The following is a 17,082-nucleotide window of genomic DNA, read 5'->3' on the forward strand; positions in this document are numbered from 1 at the left end:
ATAAACCGCTCCTGAGCCTGGAACCTTCCCAGCGGTGTCTGGTGTGGATTCTGTGCAAGGTGCAAAGCGTGCGGCTGGGGAGGGCCAGACTTGCAGCAGGCTTCCCTGCCCCGCTGGCCGCCGCATCCCGCCAGGCTTGGGGGCGCCACAGTCCAAGACCCCAGGCAGAGCCCCAGGGAAGTGACGAGGCCCAGGGCTCCAAGGTGCCATCAAGATGGGGGCTCCTGGGCTGGCAGGGATGGTGTGCGCTGGGGCTACCTTCGGGGATGCCGGGCCACACCCTTTTCTAATGCTGTTCTGGTGCAGAGGAGCAGCGGGACGCGCCACCATGCATTCAGCCAGACCTTTCAGACTGTAGTGCTCCAATCTACAAAGTGGGGCTCTGCATAGCTGTCTCCTAGGACAGGTGAGCAAGTGGAGTGAGCTCGTGGCGGTGTGAGGCATCATTTATTATGCAGCAGGTAACCCTGTGCCTTTCCCAAAGCCACTCTGAGGATTCAGGTACAGCCGTGTGAAGCGAGGCGGGCCTCAGAGCGTGTGCCTCCCAATCTGTGCTGAGCACAGGGGCTCTGGTCTGACCAGGCCGCACCTTGGCTCATGCAGCTCAGTTCCTCATCCTAGCCAGAGCCAACCTGGCCCCATAGAGGCTCTAAACGCTGCAAAAGTTACACTGTCCCTGCAAATGCAAGCTGAAAACATCACTAAGCCATGCAATGAGTGCAGTAAAGGCCAACCAAACTCTTGGTTTCCCGAGACAGCTTCTTCGGCAGGGTCCTGGCTTTGCCAGTGTCTGAAGGGTGTGCCACAGGGGTCTGTCCACACCAGGAAACCGGCTCTGATCGCATCACCCAGCCACTTGGGCTTCCTCAGCTCGCCTGCTATGGGCTACAAAGACCTGGACAGGACAGGACAAGGCAGGACAGAGCAGAGCAGGACAGGGCAGGGCAGGGCAGAGCAGGGCAGGGCAGGACAGGGCAGGACAGGGCAGGACAGGAAAGGATAGGACAGGGCAGAGCAGAGCAGAGCAGGGTAGGAGAGGACACCAGAGCAGAGCAGGGCAGGGCTTCAGCTGGGGAGACCCAAAGCATGCATAAGAGCCATGATGGCAAATGCTGTTCGGCTACAAAACCCAGAATCTAAGCCTTTCGGACTTGGAAGTCTCATCTGCTTGCGGTCTTCCTCCCCACCCAGGAGGTGCAGGGGAGAAGGTGTGGTCCATGGGGTGTGAGTCCAAGTTTGTCATGAGTCAGAAGACAAGGCCGCCTTTATTGGTTAGAGATGCATACCAAACATTTGTGGGTGAAAGGATATTTGTAAAACTACTTCCACCAATCAAATCTGGAAAAAGATGAATATTTATTAAAGTGAAGTGATGGGCATGAGAAAAGATCAGTCATTCTATTTTATCTCTCCTCACATCTGTCTCCCTCTTTCTCTCCTCCTTCTTCTGTACCAGGGATTGAACCCTCACCTCTGCACTGAGCTACATCTCCAGCCCCCCTTTTTATTTTGATACAGAGTCTCAAAATGGTTAAATTGCCCCGCCTGAGTTTAAACTTTCAACGCTCTTTCTTCAGCCTCCCAGAACTCTTTAATTGTAGGCATGCATGACCATTCCCATCTGTTACTCCATCTAGTCTTCTTGTGCCCCCAAATTTTCTTAATAAATAATTTTTTAAAAAACCCAACACAGACCTGGAAGGAAGCTCCCCCACCACCATCCCAAGCTCCTAGGGCAGAGAAGGTGAGCTGCACCAGCACCAGAAGCACCCCCCAACAGGTGGAAATGAGAAGACACATAAACAAGCCTCAAAAACAGACTTCTGGATCACCTACAGCAACCCCAAAGGGAAACGAGATGGAACAACCTGATACTCAACCACCTGGACTCTCTGAACTGACAACAAAAGAGGATCTGGGAAAAATGAAATCAGAAATAATTATTCAAATAACAGCAAAGATTGTGCTTATAGTGCAAGACATGATTAATGAACCTAGAGAGGACACAGATAAAAAAATAGAGGAGCTCAGGAACATGATGGAATCCCAACATAGGAAACAAATGGAATCCATAAAACAGATGCAAACAGATTTCCAGGAGATTAAAAACTCCATTGAAAGTCTATGCAGCAGAATGAACCAATGTGAGGACAGAATTTCAGATATAGAAGATAATATTGCAATTAGTGACCAGGAAAAGAAAAATTGCTTTAAAATTGTAAAGGACCACGAGAAATTAATACACCAGCTGCTAGACGATGCAAAGAATAACATAAGACTGATTGGAGTCAATGAAGAAAGAGGAGAGAGTGCAAATGACATAAAAAAACTGTTCACAGAAGTGATGGCAGAAAACTTCCCAAGGAGGGGAAAAGAACTTGACACACAGATAAGTGAGACATATAGGACTCCAACTAGCCTTGATCAAAAAAAACTACACATAGGCATATAATAGTTAGGATTCCAGAAATCCAACAGAAGAACAAAATTCTACAAGCAATGAGAGAAAAGAAATCACATACAAAGGAAAGCCCATCAGAATGACAGCAGACTTCTCAATGCAAACCCTCAAGGCAAGAAGAGCTTGGAGTGATGTATTTCAAACCCTAAAGGAAAACAGCCTCCAACCCAGATTGATGTACCCTGCAAAACTCTCTTTCAAAATTGATGGAGAAATAAGATACTTTCATGAAAAGAGCACCTCAGGAACTTCATGAATATCAAGCTGGCACTCCAAAAAATGTTAGAAAATACCCTAGGAAAAGACAATGTTAGGATCACAACCCCAGGAAACCCAGCAGAATGAATCCATTGGGCCTGACAAATTAAGTGCAAAGGGGGAGAATCCAACAAAAAGAAAAAGTCATGACAAGGCTTTTAAAACTTTTAACTTCATCTCCCTAATGAGTGTATAATTCAATCTTGTTATTGTACTGATTAGTATTTTTCTGATTCTAGAGTTGCACACCTTTCCTTGTGCTATACTGGCTGTTTATCATCTTCTTATGTCTACTTTTTAATTGGGTTGTCTATTAATGAGCTGTAAGAGTTCTTTATATATTCTGGTCATAGGTTATATGCATTGTAAATATGCTCTGTTTAAGGATTACTTTTCATTTTAATGATGTCATTTAAAGTTCTAAATTTTGATGGAATCTCATTTATCAATTTTTTTCTTTTATATATCATGTTTTTTGTATCCTAGGTAGCTCTTGCCTACCCCGAATTCATAAACATTTTTCCTTATAATTTCTTCTTAGAGTTTTATACTTTTATGCTTTCATATTTAGGTTCATAGATCCCTTCGAGTTATTTTCATGTATGGAAATAAAGGCTTGAGGTTAATTTTTTATATACAGATGCCAGGTGTTCTAGTGCTGTTTGCTGAAAACACTATCTCTTCCTTAGCTCTTGAATTGAGTTTATATTCTATAAAATGCTAATGTTAAATAATCTTTCAAAACTCAGTGGACCATATATGTGTGGTTCTATTTCTAGATTCTCTGTTTTATTCCAATGATCTATATGTCTTTCCTTACACCCACACTGCCTTGATTACTGTAGCTTTAGAAGCAGTCTTAAAATTAGGTACTAAACATCTTCCAACACTGTTGTTTTTTTTTTTAACTTTTCTAGGTCCTTTGTACTCCTACATAACTTTTAAATTTCAATATCCAATTCTTCATTTATAGCAAGTATACACAGACCTGAATTTTTATATATACCTTGTGTTTTCTAATCCTGCTAAATTCAAGTACAAGTTCTAGTGGCTCCTAGAGATTTCTTAGTATTTTCTCTGTAGATGATCATTTCATCTACATATAAAGATTTTACTTCTACCTTGCCAATCCTATCCTAATTGTGTCATTTTATTGCCAGACTATTTTGATGGGGCCTAGGTTTCAAAGTTTAATGGACAGATAAAGAGTAAGCATATCTGCCCTTGTTCCCCACCTTAAGGAGAAAATATTGTATCTTCTCCATTCATATAAGGCGTTCTCACTGGAAGTATGGAGTACATATCTTTAATCTGTTGAGAAGGTTCTGTTTTACTTCTAGTCTCCTGATAGCTTTTACCATGAACAGCTGTAGAATTTAGTCCAATACTTTTTCTCCAACTAGTGACAGGATCATATGGCTTTCTTCTTTCCTCTGTTAAAATGATGACTTTTGGGGGTGGATCTTCCAATGCTGAACCAACACTGCCACCCCTATAATAAAACCACTTTCTACATACTGCCAGATCTGACTTCTAATAGTTTGTTTTGTTAAAGAAATTTCTATCTATGTTCATACTTTTTTCTTTTATTATCTTTATCCAGTTTTAGGATTAGCACAATGTTGATTTTCTAAAATGAGGGAAGAAGTGTTCCTTCTTTTTTCTGCTTTAAATGTTTGATATAATTTATCAGTTAAAATGTATATGAGCCTGCTGTTGTCATATAGGTAGGTATTCAAGCTAGAAATATACTTTCTTTAATAGGTGCTATTCAAATTTTATATTTCCTCCAAAGTTAGTTTCATTAATTTGTCTTCCAAGGTACTTCTTAGAAGTTGTCAAATTTATTTCAAAACAGATTTTTGTAATATGCTTTCTATATCCTTTTAAATTCTGTAAAATCTGTGGTAATGTCTGCTAGATCTTGATATTATAATTTAAAAAATGTATAATTGATATTGTGTAACAGGAAGTAAAGGTCTAAGGGAGCAGGGGAAGTGGGAGGGGTAGGGGAAGGGAAAGAAGGGAAAAAAATATGAGAAGAGGAAAAAATGGAAACAAGGTCTTTGCAAATAGGGAAGGGTGGAGGAGGCAAAGGGAGGATAAGGGAAGGGGAAAAAAAAATAAGAACCAAGAGACTCATGTAATGGTACAAGATCCCAATGATGAATGTAACTGTATTTTATACCGAAAATGTACCAATAAACTGAATGGGGGGGGGAACCCCAACACACTCGGATGCCCATTTTGACCTTCTTGTTTGTTTGACAGATGATACAAGGCCGGTCACTCAACCTCTTGGCTTCCTATTTGTAAACTCGGGCTATTATTCTTGTATCTGTTTAAGGGTATAATAAGTAAGATAAGGAATAGCAGAACCCCTTGCAAACTCTAAAGTGCTGTATGGATATCAGTTGTTTCCTGAATGAAGTAGAAGCTATACTCACTAACTGCCCTGTGTAACACCAGTAAGCAGCTCTGCAGGAGCTGCCATTGGCCTCGTGTGACATCCCAGTGTGGAGCTCGAAGAGAACCCAGTCTCCCCGGGCAGTGGGGGACAGAGTTTATTCCAGAGAGCCACTCACCATGGAGCTGGTTCGGAGTGAAGCAGGGCTGGGTGAGCTGGCAGGGCAGTGCCACAGGGCGCCTGGGCCTCAAGAGCTTGCTGTGTGGGGCAGGAGGAACACAGCCTCCTGTGGCCTCCCCTCAGCGCCCCGAGGCTAGTGCTGGAGACGCCCAGGGGGAGTTGCGGGCCTCACGCTGGACCAGAGGGTCCGGCCTCTGCGTGCACCCCACAGCGGATGCTGCAGGGGGGCACCACCCGCTCCGCATGGTGCCCTGTAGGGCAGGTAGCCTCTGCTCAGGCAGAGCCCTCGGGGACAGTGGGGGCGCAGTGAATCGTGGCTGGGCCCTGCAGTATCGGGGTGCGGCGGGTACCCCAGGCTTTGCAAAAGCCTCCGCCTCTTCAGCCTTTCTGAAAGCCACTCTGGGGCTGGTGGGAGAGGGGGCAACGGACCCTGAGCACCACCCTGAGCTGGGCTCAAACTTGCCGCACGCCTGCCTCAGCCTCCCAGAGTGCTGGGATCACAGGTGTGCACCACGGTGTCCACTTCCACTTCTCACTTTCCCTTTCACTGAGGACACTTTCATTTCATTGGGATCGTGGTACAATCCTCTAAAGTGAAATGACTGAAAATCGTGGAACACAGGGGTGTGAAGGACACCAGCAGGGAGAGAACACACCCGGGTCAGAGCACGCGTGCTGTGTCCGACAGACGGCACCCAAGCCCGAGGGGCCTCGCCGCAGGCCCGACACGCCTTGCATGGCCCTCACCTTTCTGGGCTCCTGCACAGCTTTCATGTGATTCACATCTTGGTTTTATCTCCTTGCCTTTAATAGCTTTAAGTAAAAGGGATTTCTATTGATGGAACATAGTTATGGCTCCACATACAAACTCCTCCCGGGCGCTGCGACTAAATGCCTTTCCCAATTAAGTTCTAGTCATTAACACAATTAGGGTAGAAGATTAAATATCTGAGCTTCTGTGACTGTCTCCCACAGGAGCTGTTACACGCTGGGGTTTTAAGGATGGATTCCCTTTTGTGGCCTGTGGCCTGTCTTGACTACTTGGGGTCATAACGTTTGGAAGCTGGGCTCCGACCTGTGGAGAGGCTGGCATCCACCCCACCTGCGCCAGACACAGGAGTTCAGAACACACAGTGGGGCGAGAGCTGGGCTGGTAAAGAGGCATGGCATTGTCGAGTCTTTGGAATTACTAGCTTCGCTTTTACCAGTAGGACTGGCTAGATCTTTTTGATTACTTTTACTTTCCTATGTACAGTAAGTTTGTTGAAAAAGATCAAAACTGGAAACATAAATACTCATGTTGCAAAAGACATTTATTTCACAATTTCTAGAGCTCTGGAATGTTGCACAGACTGACAGCTAAGATGAATTTTCCTGTCTGATGTGTCCTGATGTAGCAAGAGGGGGTGGTGACGCTTCTGGCAGGTTCCAGACAGTCACATAGCTGTGTAAAGAGAAAAATACATATTTAGTGAAACTCTGGAAACCGTGGCCAACTTTGTGCTTCCATTTTGTCTGCATCTTTGGTGTGCTGGAACTTTTTTGTTTTCTTTCCCTGTGGTGCTGGGGACGGAGCCCTGGCTTCAGGCTCGGTGGACACGTGCCCCACGGCCCAGGCAGACTGCAGGCCCTGCCGGAGCATTGCCACAGATTCCAGGGAGCCCTGATGTCTGAGACAGGAGAACAAAGCTTCGGCTGAACATTTTTTGGCTTTCAGTGAGGTTCCGTGCTATTTTTGAACCAATGTATCCTTTATTTAAAGCTTTTAGATTAAATGCATCAGTTTCTTTTTTTTTTTTTTGTATTAAATTCTTTTATTGGTACATCATAGGTATACAACACAATTACATTTCTCATTGGGAATTGTACCTTTACATAATACATCTTGGTTCTTATTTTTCCCCCATTCCTAGCCCTCCCTTCATGCCCTCCACCCTTCCCTATTTACAAAGACTTTATTTCCATTTTTTCCATTTCTCATCATTTTTCATTTCCCTTCTTTCCTTTCCCCTGCCCCTCCCACTACCTCTACCCCTTTGGACCTTTTCTTCCTATTTTACATTATCAATTATTCATTCTAATCATTGGTATATTTTAGGTATACAATATAATGACATTCATCATTGGAAATTTGCACCTTTACATAGTCTCTCTTGGTTCTTATTTTTCACCCTTGCCCAACCCTCCCTTCAACCCCTCCAGTCCTCCCTATTTACAAAGATTTTGTTCCTATTTTTCCATTTTCTCATATTAATCCCATTCCCTTCTATCCTTTCCCCTAGCCCTCCCACTTCCTTCCCCTTTGACCCTTTTCTTCCTATTTCACATTACCTTTTATACATTTAGTCCTTATTTACACTTTCAGTTTCTCACACCAGAGAAACTATTCAGTATTTACACATGTGTGTCCTATTTATTTCACTTAAGAGTATTGCCTCAATGTGTATCCACTTAGCTATAAAAGTCTCTAATTTCTCATTTTTTATGGCTGAGTAGTACTCCATTTTATTAAAAAAACACATTTTCTATATCCAGTCTCCAGTTGATGGCCATTTGGGCTGTTTCCAAGTTTTAGCTATCACAAACTGTGCTGCTATGAACATGGGCACACATATATCACTGTGGTATGATTCTTTTAATTCTTTGGGGAAGATCCCCAGCAGTGGAATAGCAGGGTCAAATGGGACTTCCAGTCCTAGTTCTTTGAGGTATCTCCATGCTGATTTCCACAGTGGTTGCATCAGTCTATACTCCCACCAGCAGTGGAGCAGGGTTCCTCTTTCCCCACAGCCCCGCCAGCATTTGTTATTGGTTGATTTCATGATAGCAGCCATTCTTTCTGGGGTGAGGTGGAATCTCAGTGTTGTTTTCATTTGCATCTCTCGAATGACCAGTGATGTTGAACATTTTTTCATGTATTTATTTGCTATTTCTACTTCTTTGTCTGAGAAATGTCTGTTCATTTCAGATGCCCATTTTCGGATTGGGTCTTTAAATTTGGGAAGTCTGATCTTTTCAAGTTCTTTATATATTCGAGATAGTAGACCTTTGTCTGAGGAAGAGCAGATGAAGATTTTTTCCCACATTGTGGGTTGTCTCTTCCCACTGCTGGTGGTTTCTCTTGCTGATGCATCAGTTTCTTTGTACCTCAAGTCTCCCTATGGCTTGGGGAAAGCTTAATATCCTGCACTGTAGCTGGAGAAAGAAACTCAGGTAACTTGAGGATTTTTCTTGATATTGAGAACAAAACAAAATATTTATTCTTGTGCCAATAAGTTAGAACAGACTCTCCATCAAAATGACCTTGTATTTTGGGAGCATTTTTCATCGTAATATTCTTTAAAATGTGTCCTATTTTGTTTTGCATAGTGTCTTCGTGGATTTTTTCCTAAGTGTTAATAGATTTCATTTCCATACTTCTGCACTGAGTAGTGGTGTGGTATATATGAGAGGTCTTTACACTCTAGTAAGGGGATTTGTTTGAGAAGGAGAACTCTCAGACTCAATGCTGTGAGCTTCCCGGGGATTTTCTCTGGACCTTTCTGCTTGCAGTGACCACATTTCATGCAGTGCTATTATTACTGAATATCAACAGCATCTTTACTTAAAGACCATAAGTGTTTGCAAGCAATTTTCATATCATATTCATCCTGTTTTCTCCCTAAGTGTATTTCTTGTTTTACACTTCAGCATAAAGACATAAGCTGTTGTAAGAAATTGTGGGTTTTAAAAATCAAATGTCTAGTTTATCTCTCATTTTGAATGCATCACAAATATCTTTATGGAATTCCCCAGCTACCAATGACATTTATTTTCTTCAGAAAGCAAATGATATAAAGAAAGATACAGAAATAATGGAACAAATTAGAAATGGCCTCAGCCAGTATTTGAATATATTCGCTGAAATGACAGATGAGAAACACAGAAGAGAAAAATGGTTTTAGAACAGCTGGTCTTCTGATAATGGGGAAAACAGACTTCTTACACTATTCCTATAAAAATAATAGGATGTGTTCAAGAGGGCTCCTGGTGACTTTGTTCCTAATAACCCCACACTGGAAACACCCGATGTCCATTAACCTCGAAATGGACAGCAGACGGAGGCAAACCTACACAAGTGAAGACTGGTCAATAAAACAGACAACTCGGACCAAGACAAAATGCTGACTGAAGGAAACGAAACACAAAAGTCTATGTACTGTACAATGAAGCTTCCGGAAGGTTTAAGAATAATCAAAATGCACATATGGTGATGGGTACCAGGAACTGTTTTCTCAGATCAGGAAGCCAGGCCTAGGAGGAAGGGCACAACAGAGCCCTCTGGGGTGCTAGAAAAACTCTGTATTTTGAGCTGGGTGCTGTTTTCATGTGTAGAAATAGATAAGGCTGTACATTTAAGATTTATGTGAATGTACATGTATCTCAAATTGTATAAAGAAATTAAGGGCAAAAGCACTGCAGTTTATTGAGTGCTTACTATGTGCCAGGCAAAGTGCCAAGCTCAGGAAGCTCTCGAAGCAGTAAGCAATGCGCCACAGCTCAGATTCTGGGAGAAAATCCAGTTTTTGGTGACAGCAAATCCCAGGTACCAGTCTCCTTGCTTGGTGTCCGCTCTGAGCCTGAGCTGGGTCTCAGTCCTTGGAGCACGTGGGCCCTGTGCCCGACAGGTGGGCCCGGGAAGCGGCAGCCGCTCCGCTGTGTGTCAGTTTGATCACAATAAACCTCTGTTGCCGGATTAACGGAGCTGTTAGAACACTTCCCTCGCTGTTGGCTGTGTCAAAAGCCCTTGCCAAGTCTCAGGGACAGTGGCCTGATTGTTGAAGGGAGGAACTGACGGGAGGAACAGTGAATGGTGTTTTCAATATGGCACGGAGGTAGAAACAGAAAATGCATTATTTGTGGTATTTCTTCACATTTGAAGTTCACTCTGCCTGGATGCTCTTTGGAGAAAGAAAACCAGAAGTGAAGTTTCAGAACACATTTCCCTTCCATCTACTAAAATTCTCTCTGCTAAATTTAATTATTTTAGTTACATTTGTCAGAGGCATGCAGTTTCATTACAAAGCTGTTATTAACATCTATTAATGGATGTTGACTATCGTAATATTTAATGCAATGAGGGGGCAAATAGATGAATCACAGCTCCCCTAGAGTCTCCTAAAAGGGGAGCAGCGAGAAGCCCAGGCCTGGACCACCACCGTCTGTGTGGCAGCAAGCCCCACCAGCCCACCTGCGCCTGCCCTGGGCACCCAGGCTCTGTACCCAAGGCTGTCATCTTGCATGGCGGAGACTTTCTGTCATGCTGCTTTGCTTAGCAGATCTGAAGCGATTCCAACCGAGTCCACTGCAGACAGCTCATATGATTCCATTTAGGTAAACAAATCCAGCAGAAATGCCCCTATCTTCCTTTCAAATCCTCAAATTTGACTCCACATCTAAGAGACAAGAGTAGCAGTTGAGAATCTGACCATTTACTGACACCATGGCCTCTGGCAAGTCCTTCGGGTTCGGCGTGGCCCCTCAGTAGTCCTCTTTCACTACAAAATGAAGACAGTGATGACCTCCAAGATACAACGAGGATTATGCTAGAAAGCTAATATTCCTACTGGATTGCCTTGCACACAGAGTGAAGTCACTAAATAATGGTTAAAATAATTTAATAGAAGTAGCTAGAAGCCCAGCCCCACTCCCATAAAAAATATCAGTAAGGAATTCACTGCCAAACCCATATCTACTGACTTTATTTTCTCTACTTGTTACAAATTAGGTCTGAAAAGGGTGATTTTTTTCATGTTCTGCTGTGTTTCAAAATTTGCTAAATGTAGGATTTTTAAATTAGATCCCTAATTGGAATTAAGGAAACCTAATAAAGATGAAAAAATTCTAATTTTCTGACCTCAGAATCGGTTCATGTTGATTATAGATTCAAATCTTTTGGGGCAGAAATTCTGGGACACAAAAATACTTGGTAAGGCCTAGTTGGGTTCCCATGACACAGGGCAGGCATCAGCTCTGAAAGCTTCGGGGAGATCTTCTCACTCCCTCTTGGGTCTGGGGGGCAGCAGCCTTCACCACCAGCCCTCCCAGGCCCATTGGCCGTGCTCAGAAGGTCTCCACCACCATCTCCCGGACTGCCAGCTCAGCCTGCCCACCCGACCTCAGGGATAGCGCTCATTTCTGTCCCTACCCTAGGCCACTGGTCCAGTTCTCTGCACATGTTATTTTACATCTGGCTTAGAATAATTTTAAAAATTAAAGTGGAACCAGCTTTGTTACATGCGGGTCCGAGTGGAGCATCTTAGAATAAAGTCTGACCAGAATGTGGACTGAAGAAAAGAACAAGCAGGGCAGAGCCCTCCTCTGCTCACTCAGAGTATCTTGAACTGTTTTCTGTCCCTCCCTCTTCATCTAGTAGGTGGCACTCCTGAGTGAGGCCTCTGGCCAAGGGGATGAGGTGGCTCCAAACACTGCCCTGCTCCTATCTGGCTGTAGGTGAATGCTCTGGGGTGTCTGGCTGATGCATGACAGGCGTCTCTCTGTCTTGCTGTTCAAGGCAGGGGCAGGCAGCGGATAAAAGGCTGTATGACGCCACCTGCTGAAACTGGCTCTTCTCAGGACAATGTGGAGCTGTCTCTGGGAGCGTGGACTCTGGACCACCCGAGGCCTGACCCCAGGCTTCCAGCTTCTTGGGCAATATTTTAGATCTGACAACAACAGCAGCTTATCTACAACTTTCTGGCTCCCCTTCCTAACTCATCTTTCCCATCTAAACCTTGCCTCCCAGGTTACCACTGATTGGGTCATTTTGTGCAGGACAATTTAGCAGCCCCGGGGCTTTCTCAGACTTCCTAGCAGGCCAGCCGCTCTGACCCACCCTCTCGGATGGGACAGACTGGTGTGACCTGCCCTGCAGGGCCAGGGGTCTGCTGCTGCCTCCTGCCTGCTCCAGGGAAATCGCTACAAAACCACCTCAGGCAACCACTATCGGGCATCTGTGTCTTCAGGACTGCGCTCTTCTTGCTTTAAATGCGCAGGATGCCTTTACCTGTAAGGTATTTCAGTGCCCCTGAGGGAACCCAGCCACATTTGAGAGGCTGCCTCTGTGTCTGGCAGTTAGACACTCGAACATTTATCAGGAAGCTGTGGGCTTCCCAGGCTTCCGGCAACATTTTGCTTCTGATGGCAGGGAAAACCCTAAGAACCCACCAGCGTTCTTAAATAAAAAGCACTTTATCTTTTGGTGCCCCGCCTCAGTCTAGGACCGGATGTATGGATTTAATTCCTGTCACACTTGGGCCCGAATAATTCTGTTGGTGAGGGGGTTGCTCTGTGTACTGTGGGATTTAGTGTATCCTGGCTTCTACTGTCTAGATGCCAGTAGCACCCCCAAACCCAACAGTGACAACCAGGAATGCCCCCAGACATCCGAATGCCCCCTCTGCACAAAACCCACCCCCTCCTCCCCAGCTGAGAAGCACAAGTCTAGGTCAGTTTCTATAGCAGGGAGTTGGTTGATTTATTTTTGCACTTTTAATAAATACTCCAAGGTCCTGCTCATTGGCTTAAAGGACTCAAGTGCATTTCTTTTTCAAAAGATTCTAATTGAAGAAACAATAATAAGGCAGTGCTGGGAAAGCTTTAAGGAATGGCAATGCCCAGCGGAAGGAGGCGATGGGTGAATCGTATTCAAGGCTCAGCTCAGAGTGGCAGTCTGCTGCCCGCCTACTCTATTAGATTATCTGGTATTTCTCGGGTTTTCATTGCTTGTTTTTGGTTCGTATTGTTCTTTCTCTTTCTCTCCTTGCCATCCTCTCTCTAAATAATTAACTCGGTTTCCAAATGGGCCGAAGACTGCCTCCCGAGAGTCTGGGCCCGCACTCACAGACCCAGGGCAGTGCAGATGCATTTCTCTCTTGCTGCCCAGGCCTTCCTTTGCTGTCACTGAGGAATCACCAGGCTGTGTTCACACAAGGCCAACTAACTTTCATTTAGTCAAACTCCAGGCTACTGTATAAATGACTTCAGTCCAACAGAGTTGTCTTCGAATCCCGTAACTGGGAGGGAAAGTGGAGAAAGTCATACCCTCCCTGCTCCAGCCCCCGTGCCCTGCCCTGCTCTCAGGGGTGGCAGTTCCTGCCTGCCTCGGAAGGGCAGTCCTCTACTCCACTCGCCCACCAGGCCTGGACCTTGGGGTGCTAATCTGAGGGGTGCAGGGAAGGGCACAGAGCACCCTGAGCCCCTCCTGCCCTGCAAGGCCACAGGACGCTCTGCCTGCACTGGCCAACTGTGGGCGCTGACCCCGGTGGCGTGTCCGCGCAGGCATGGGGTTTATGGAAAGTTGGCCTGTGGCCTTGACAGTCAGGAGTGAGAGCTGGCAGAACCACTGCCTTCGGTGGTTTCTCCCGTCTCTGAGTTGCTTTTCTTTTAAGTTTTTAAACATAAGCAGTACATTGCACGCCAAGCCACAAGGTTCAATTTAGCATTTGGGGGTAGTTATTTTAATTTATTTTTACCTTATTCTTTACCATGCAATCAAAAGGCCAGCACCAAGGACTGGGCGTCACTCTCGCATGACAGAGGTGAATAAAAAGAAGTGAGCTATTTTTAAAGTCCTACTTCTGCTCAGCCAGCGACCATTTCTTCACAGTAGCCATATTCGTCTCAAAATAATGCCATCCTCATAACATAAAAACACCTCCCCGGGTTCTCCAGAGCCTGCTGCTAAGCTAGCACAGGGAGGTAATTAATTTACTATCTCGTGTTTTCCTTTAATAGACAGAGCTCCAATGTCTCTTCCCCGGGCCACCCTCAAAACATTTTTGCAACAAGACTTTTAAAAATCAGTCTTGAGGCTGTTTAACCAAAAGAGGAGGCTGTCCCTGAAAGCAGCTGTGAAGGGAGCCACATACACATTCTGATGGAACCGCGATTGTGTGAGTAGATGGGGTTTTTATGTTAAAACACAAACCTGTGGCCTCAGAGCTGGAGTCTGACTCGGCCGCCGGCTGCCAGACTGGGTTTCGTCCCTGGTGCTGGCTCCTTCCTGGCAGGTCAGAGAGGAGTCACGAGGAAGAGCTGCAAAGCAGGTTACTCTAATCAGCTGAGAAGAAGCCCAGGATGATACTTAAATCAGCACCATGGGATGTTTGGACGCCAAGTGTATGACTCCATATTTTCCAGGAGTGACCAGGGTAGACAGCAGTTGCTGCCGAGTATATTCGGGGCCATTTAGCCTTCTTTACTCCACATCCAGAGCACCATTGTGCAGGTAGCTCACTGAATAATACTGTTTCTAAGAAAGTAAGACCTAGCTGGAATACAGTCAGCCCTGAAAACTAGAGATCAAAAATGCCAGCCCCGTCAGCCTCTCCTCACCTCTCCTGCCTTCCAAGGAGGGCAATGTCAGATGCATCTTTAAGGGCCAGCGCCAGACCTGCAGTCAGATCACCACTGTCCCAAACCCCAGGTCAGCAAGATCGGCTGTGAGGCTCACTGGCCCAAAGTCCGGACTTCAGAGCTATCTCTTCCCTCCTTCTCTCCAAGAGGCCTGGGCCCCAGGGCTCCTGACACCCGGCGCAGCCCAGCTGCCCGGGCTGCTCTCTGTGGCCTCAGAATTACTATTTGGTGCCCTCCCCAGCTGCTGGGTGACAGAGGTCATAGCTAGAGCGCCCCACATCCTAATTTGAGCTTTTCTAACACAAACATCTGAAATGCAAAACTTTTATTAGAGTATATCTAAAACTTTTACATATGATGCCTCTAGTGGAAAATTACACTCATGAAACTTTTATAAACAAAATTACTTTCAGGCTAGGTGGATAAGATATGTATAGGTAAATAAATTTTCTATTCAGGCTGGGGCTCCTCTCCAAGATATCTCATTATGTATAAGCAAATATTCCAAGATCTCCGCCCCTCAAAAATCTAAAACACTTCTGGTCCCAAAGATTTTGGGTAAAGGATATTCAGCCTGTATTAGAATTATAAATGCAGATAAATTAATTATATATGTTATGTGATCCATCTTACACTCCCCTCCCCCTTTCTTACTAAATCTTTGAAATTCAGTGTGCATTTTGCACCCCAGCTTGGTTCGGGGCCTGACACCCCCACACCAGCCGGCAGTTATAGATGAATAAAATGAGCCCCGACCTTTAAAACCTCTTCTCGCCTGAGATCCTGCAGTTAGTGCTGCTTCTCCGGGAAAATTCAGACACATCAGTCAGTCACCCGGGCGCAGGCGTGGTATTTTATTTTATTTGTAAGCTCCTTCTGAACGGGTTCCTTGTCTCCAGAAGCTGTTTTCATTCTCAAGCCTCCTACGCGTTGCTGGATATTTGGGGCGGGCGAAAGTGGTCCAGATAGGACCTGGGGGAAAGGCGGTTTCCCAGGCCGGGGACGCAGGCGCTGTGTCTGGTCTGGCCCGGGCCACCCATCCACTCAGCGCAAGACCCGCGGCCTCGGGTGGAGCGGGCTGAGGATGCCTCTGTGGAAGCCTGGCAGACTGGTTCTGTGGGACAGGCCGGAGGCTGCGGGAACGCAGGGCCAGGCAGACACCGGAGATGGTGCGCTTTGCGTGAGGTTGTGCGGGTTACGGAGGTGGCGCCTGTCCACCTGGCCTCTCCTCCCGACCACCAAGCTCACTTACGCTGTTCTGGGTACTTTACGGCCTTTACAGTCGGGCTGCGGAAGGGACAGGTCCGCAGGGCGGCACCTTCTTCCACCGGCTGGGCCCAACCGCCGAGCGAAATGCAGACCAAGAACCCCACGGCAGGCTAAGCATGGTGGGGCAGGGCTGTAATGCCGGCTACTCAGGAGGCTGAAGCAGGAAGATAGCAAGTTTGAGCCCAGTCTGGGCGACGTGGTGAGACTCGGGATATTGCTCACTGCTCCCTAGGTTCGATCCCTAAAACCACTTCCCAACTCAAAATACAGGTGACTGCGTGCTGGAGATAGATGTAGCAGAGCCAGAACCTTGTGTCTTGTTTTTACTCTTGTGGCTAGGTGTGACCTTGGAACAGTTATTCCCGCACGCTCGAGGCTTCAGTTGTTTCCACCTGCAAAGCGGAGCCTGGAATCCATATTTCATAGGGTGACTGGGGAAAGCAAGAAAGAGAATCTAAATCACTGGGCACAGCACCCAGCAGAGGAGGAAGCACAGCATAAATGCTAAGTCTTTATAACTGCCGCTGCTACTACCATTTCTGTAACATCAAGCAACAAATGTGTGTCCAGTGTGTACCAGACCCGGAGACGGCCCTGGCAGGCAGCTTGCTCCCGAAAGTGCGTTATCATTGTGACCATGCTAGGGCTTGACTTGCAGAACAAAGTGGATCAACACAGCTTTATCTTCAACTTCAAGCTTCCCCGGTCGACTTAGGACAGCGTCCCTGCCAAGCCGCCTCCAGGAGGTAAAGTCTTGAGGGGGTAAACAGCAGATGGACTCAGGCGGACTCGACGCAGACGCGATCAGCCCCTCATACTCAACTCCATGCCTGTCTTCCAGATCACTAGCTGCAAATCCTGTCTGTGCTGCTGACGGCTGCCTGCCTCGTAAACTTCATTACATTCGCTTATGCATAGGAAAGACCCTCTCCCGCCAGCTCAGCCAAGACAAATCTGGGGCTTTTCAAAAGGAACTGGATGAGGAAACTGTTTCCTTAAGAGCCTTTGTGGGTACTGAGCCCAAACACCAGGGAGCCCTGGTGACAAGGTGTATGTAGAGAGACCTTAGAGTGGGTGACTCTCTGGTCCCCTCCACCCTGGGATCAGGGCA

At 46.0% G+C, this 17,082-nt stretch overlaps 1 long non-coding RNA gene across 1 annotated transcript; it reads right to left on the minus strand.

Annotated features, from left to right (window-relative positions):
* Nucleotides 1–6,639: 6,639 nt before the first annotated feature.
* On the minus strand, nt 6,640–15,862 carry LOC110345213 (uncharacterized). The gene is made up of 3 exons (XR_002388395.2): nt 15,459–15,862; nt 14,275–14,381; nt 6,640–6,750 (listed from the first exon to the last, which is right to left on the minus strand). It is a non-coding gene; the product is annotated as an uncharacterized LOC110345213 (long non-coding RNA).
* Between the last annotated feature and the right edge of the window lie 1,220 nt (nt 15,863–17,082).

This window comes from Heterocephalus glaber, unplaced genomic scaffold, assembly GCF_053883595.1.
Source record: "Heterocephalus glaber isolate CG9 unplaced genomic scaffold, H.glaber_assembly_v1.0 deba00000738, whole genome shotgun sequence".
Classification (NCBI taxonomy): Eukaryota; Metazoa; Chordata; class Mammalia; order Rodentia; family Bathyergidae; genus Heterocephalus; species Heterocephalus glaber.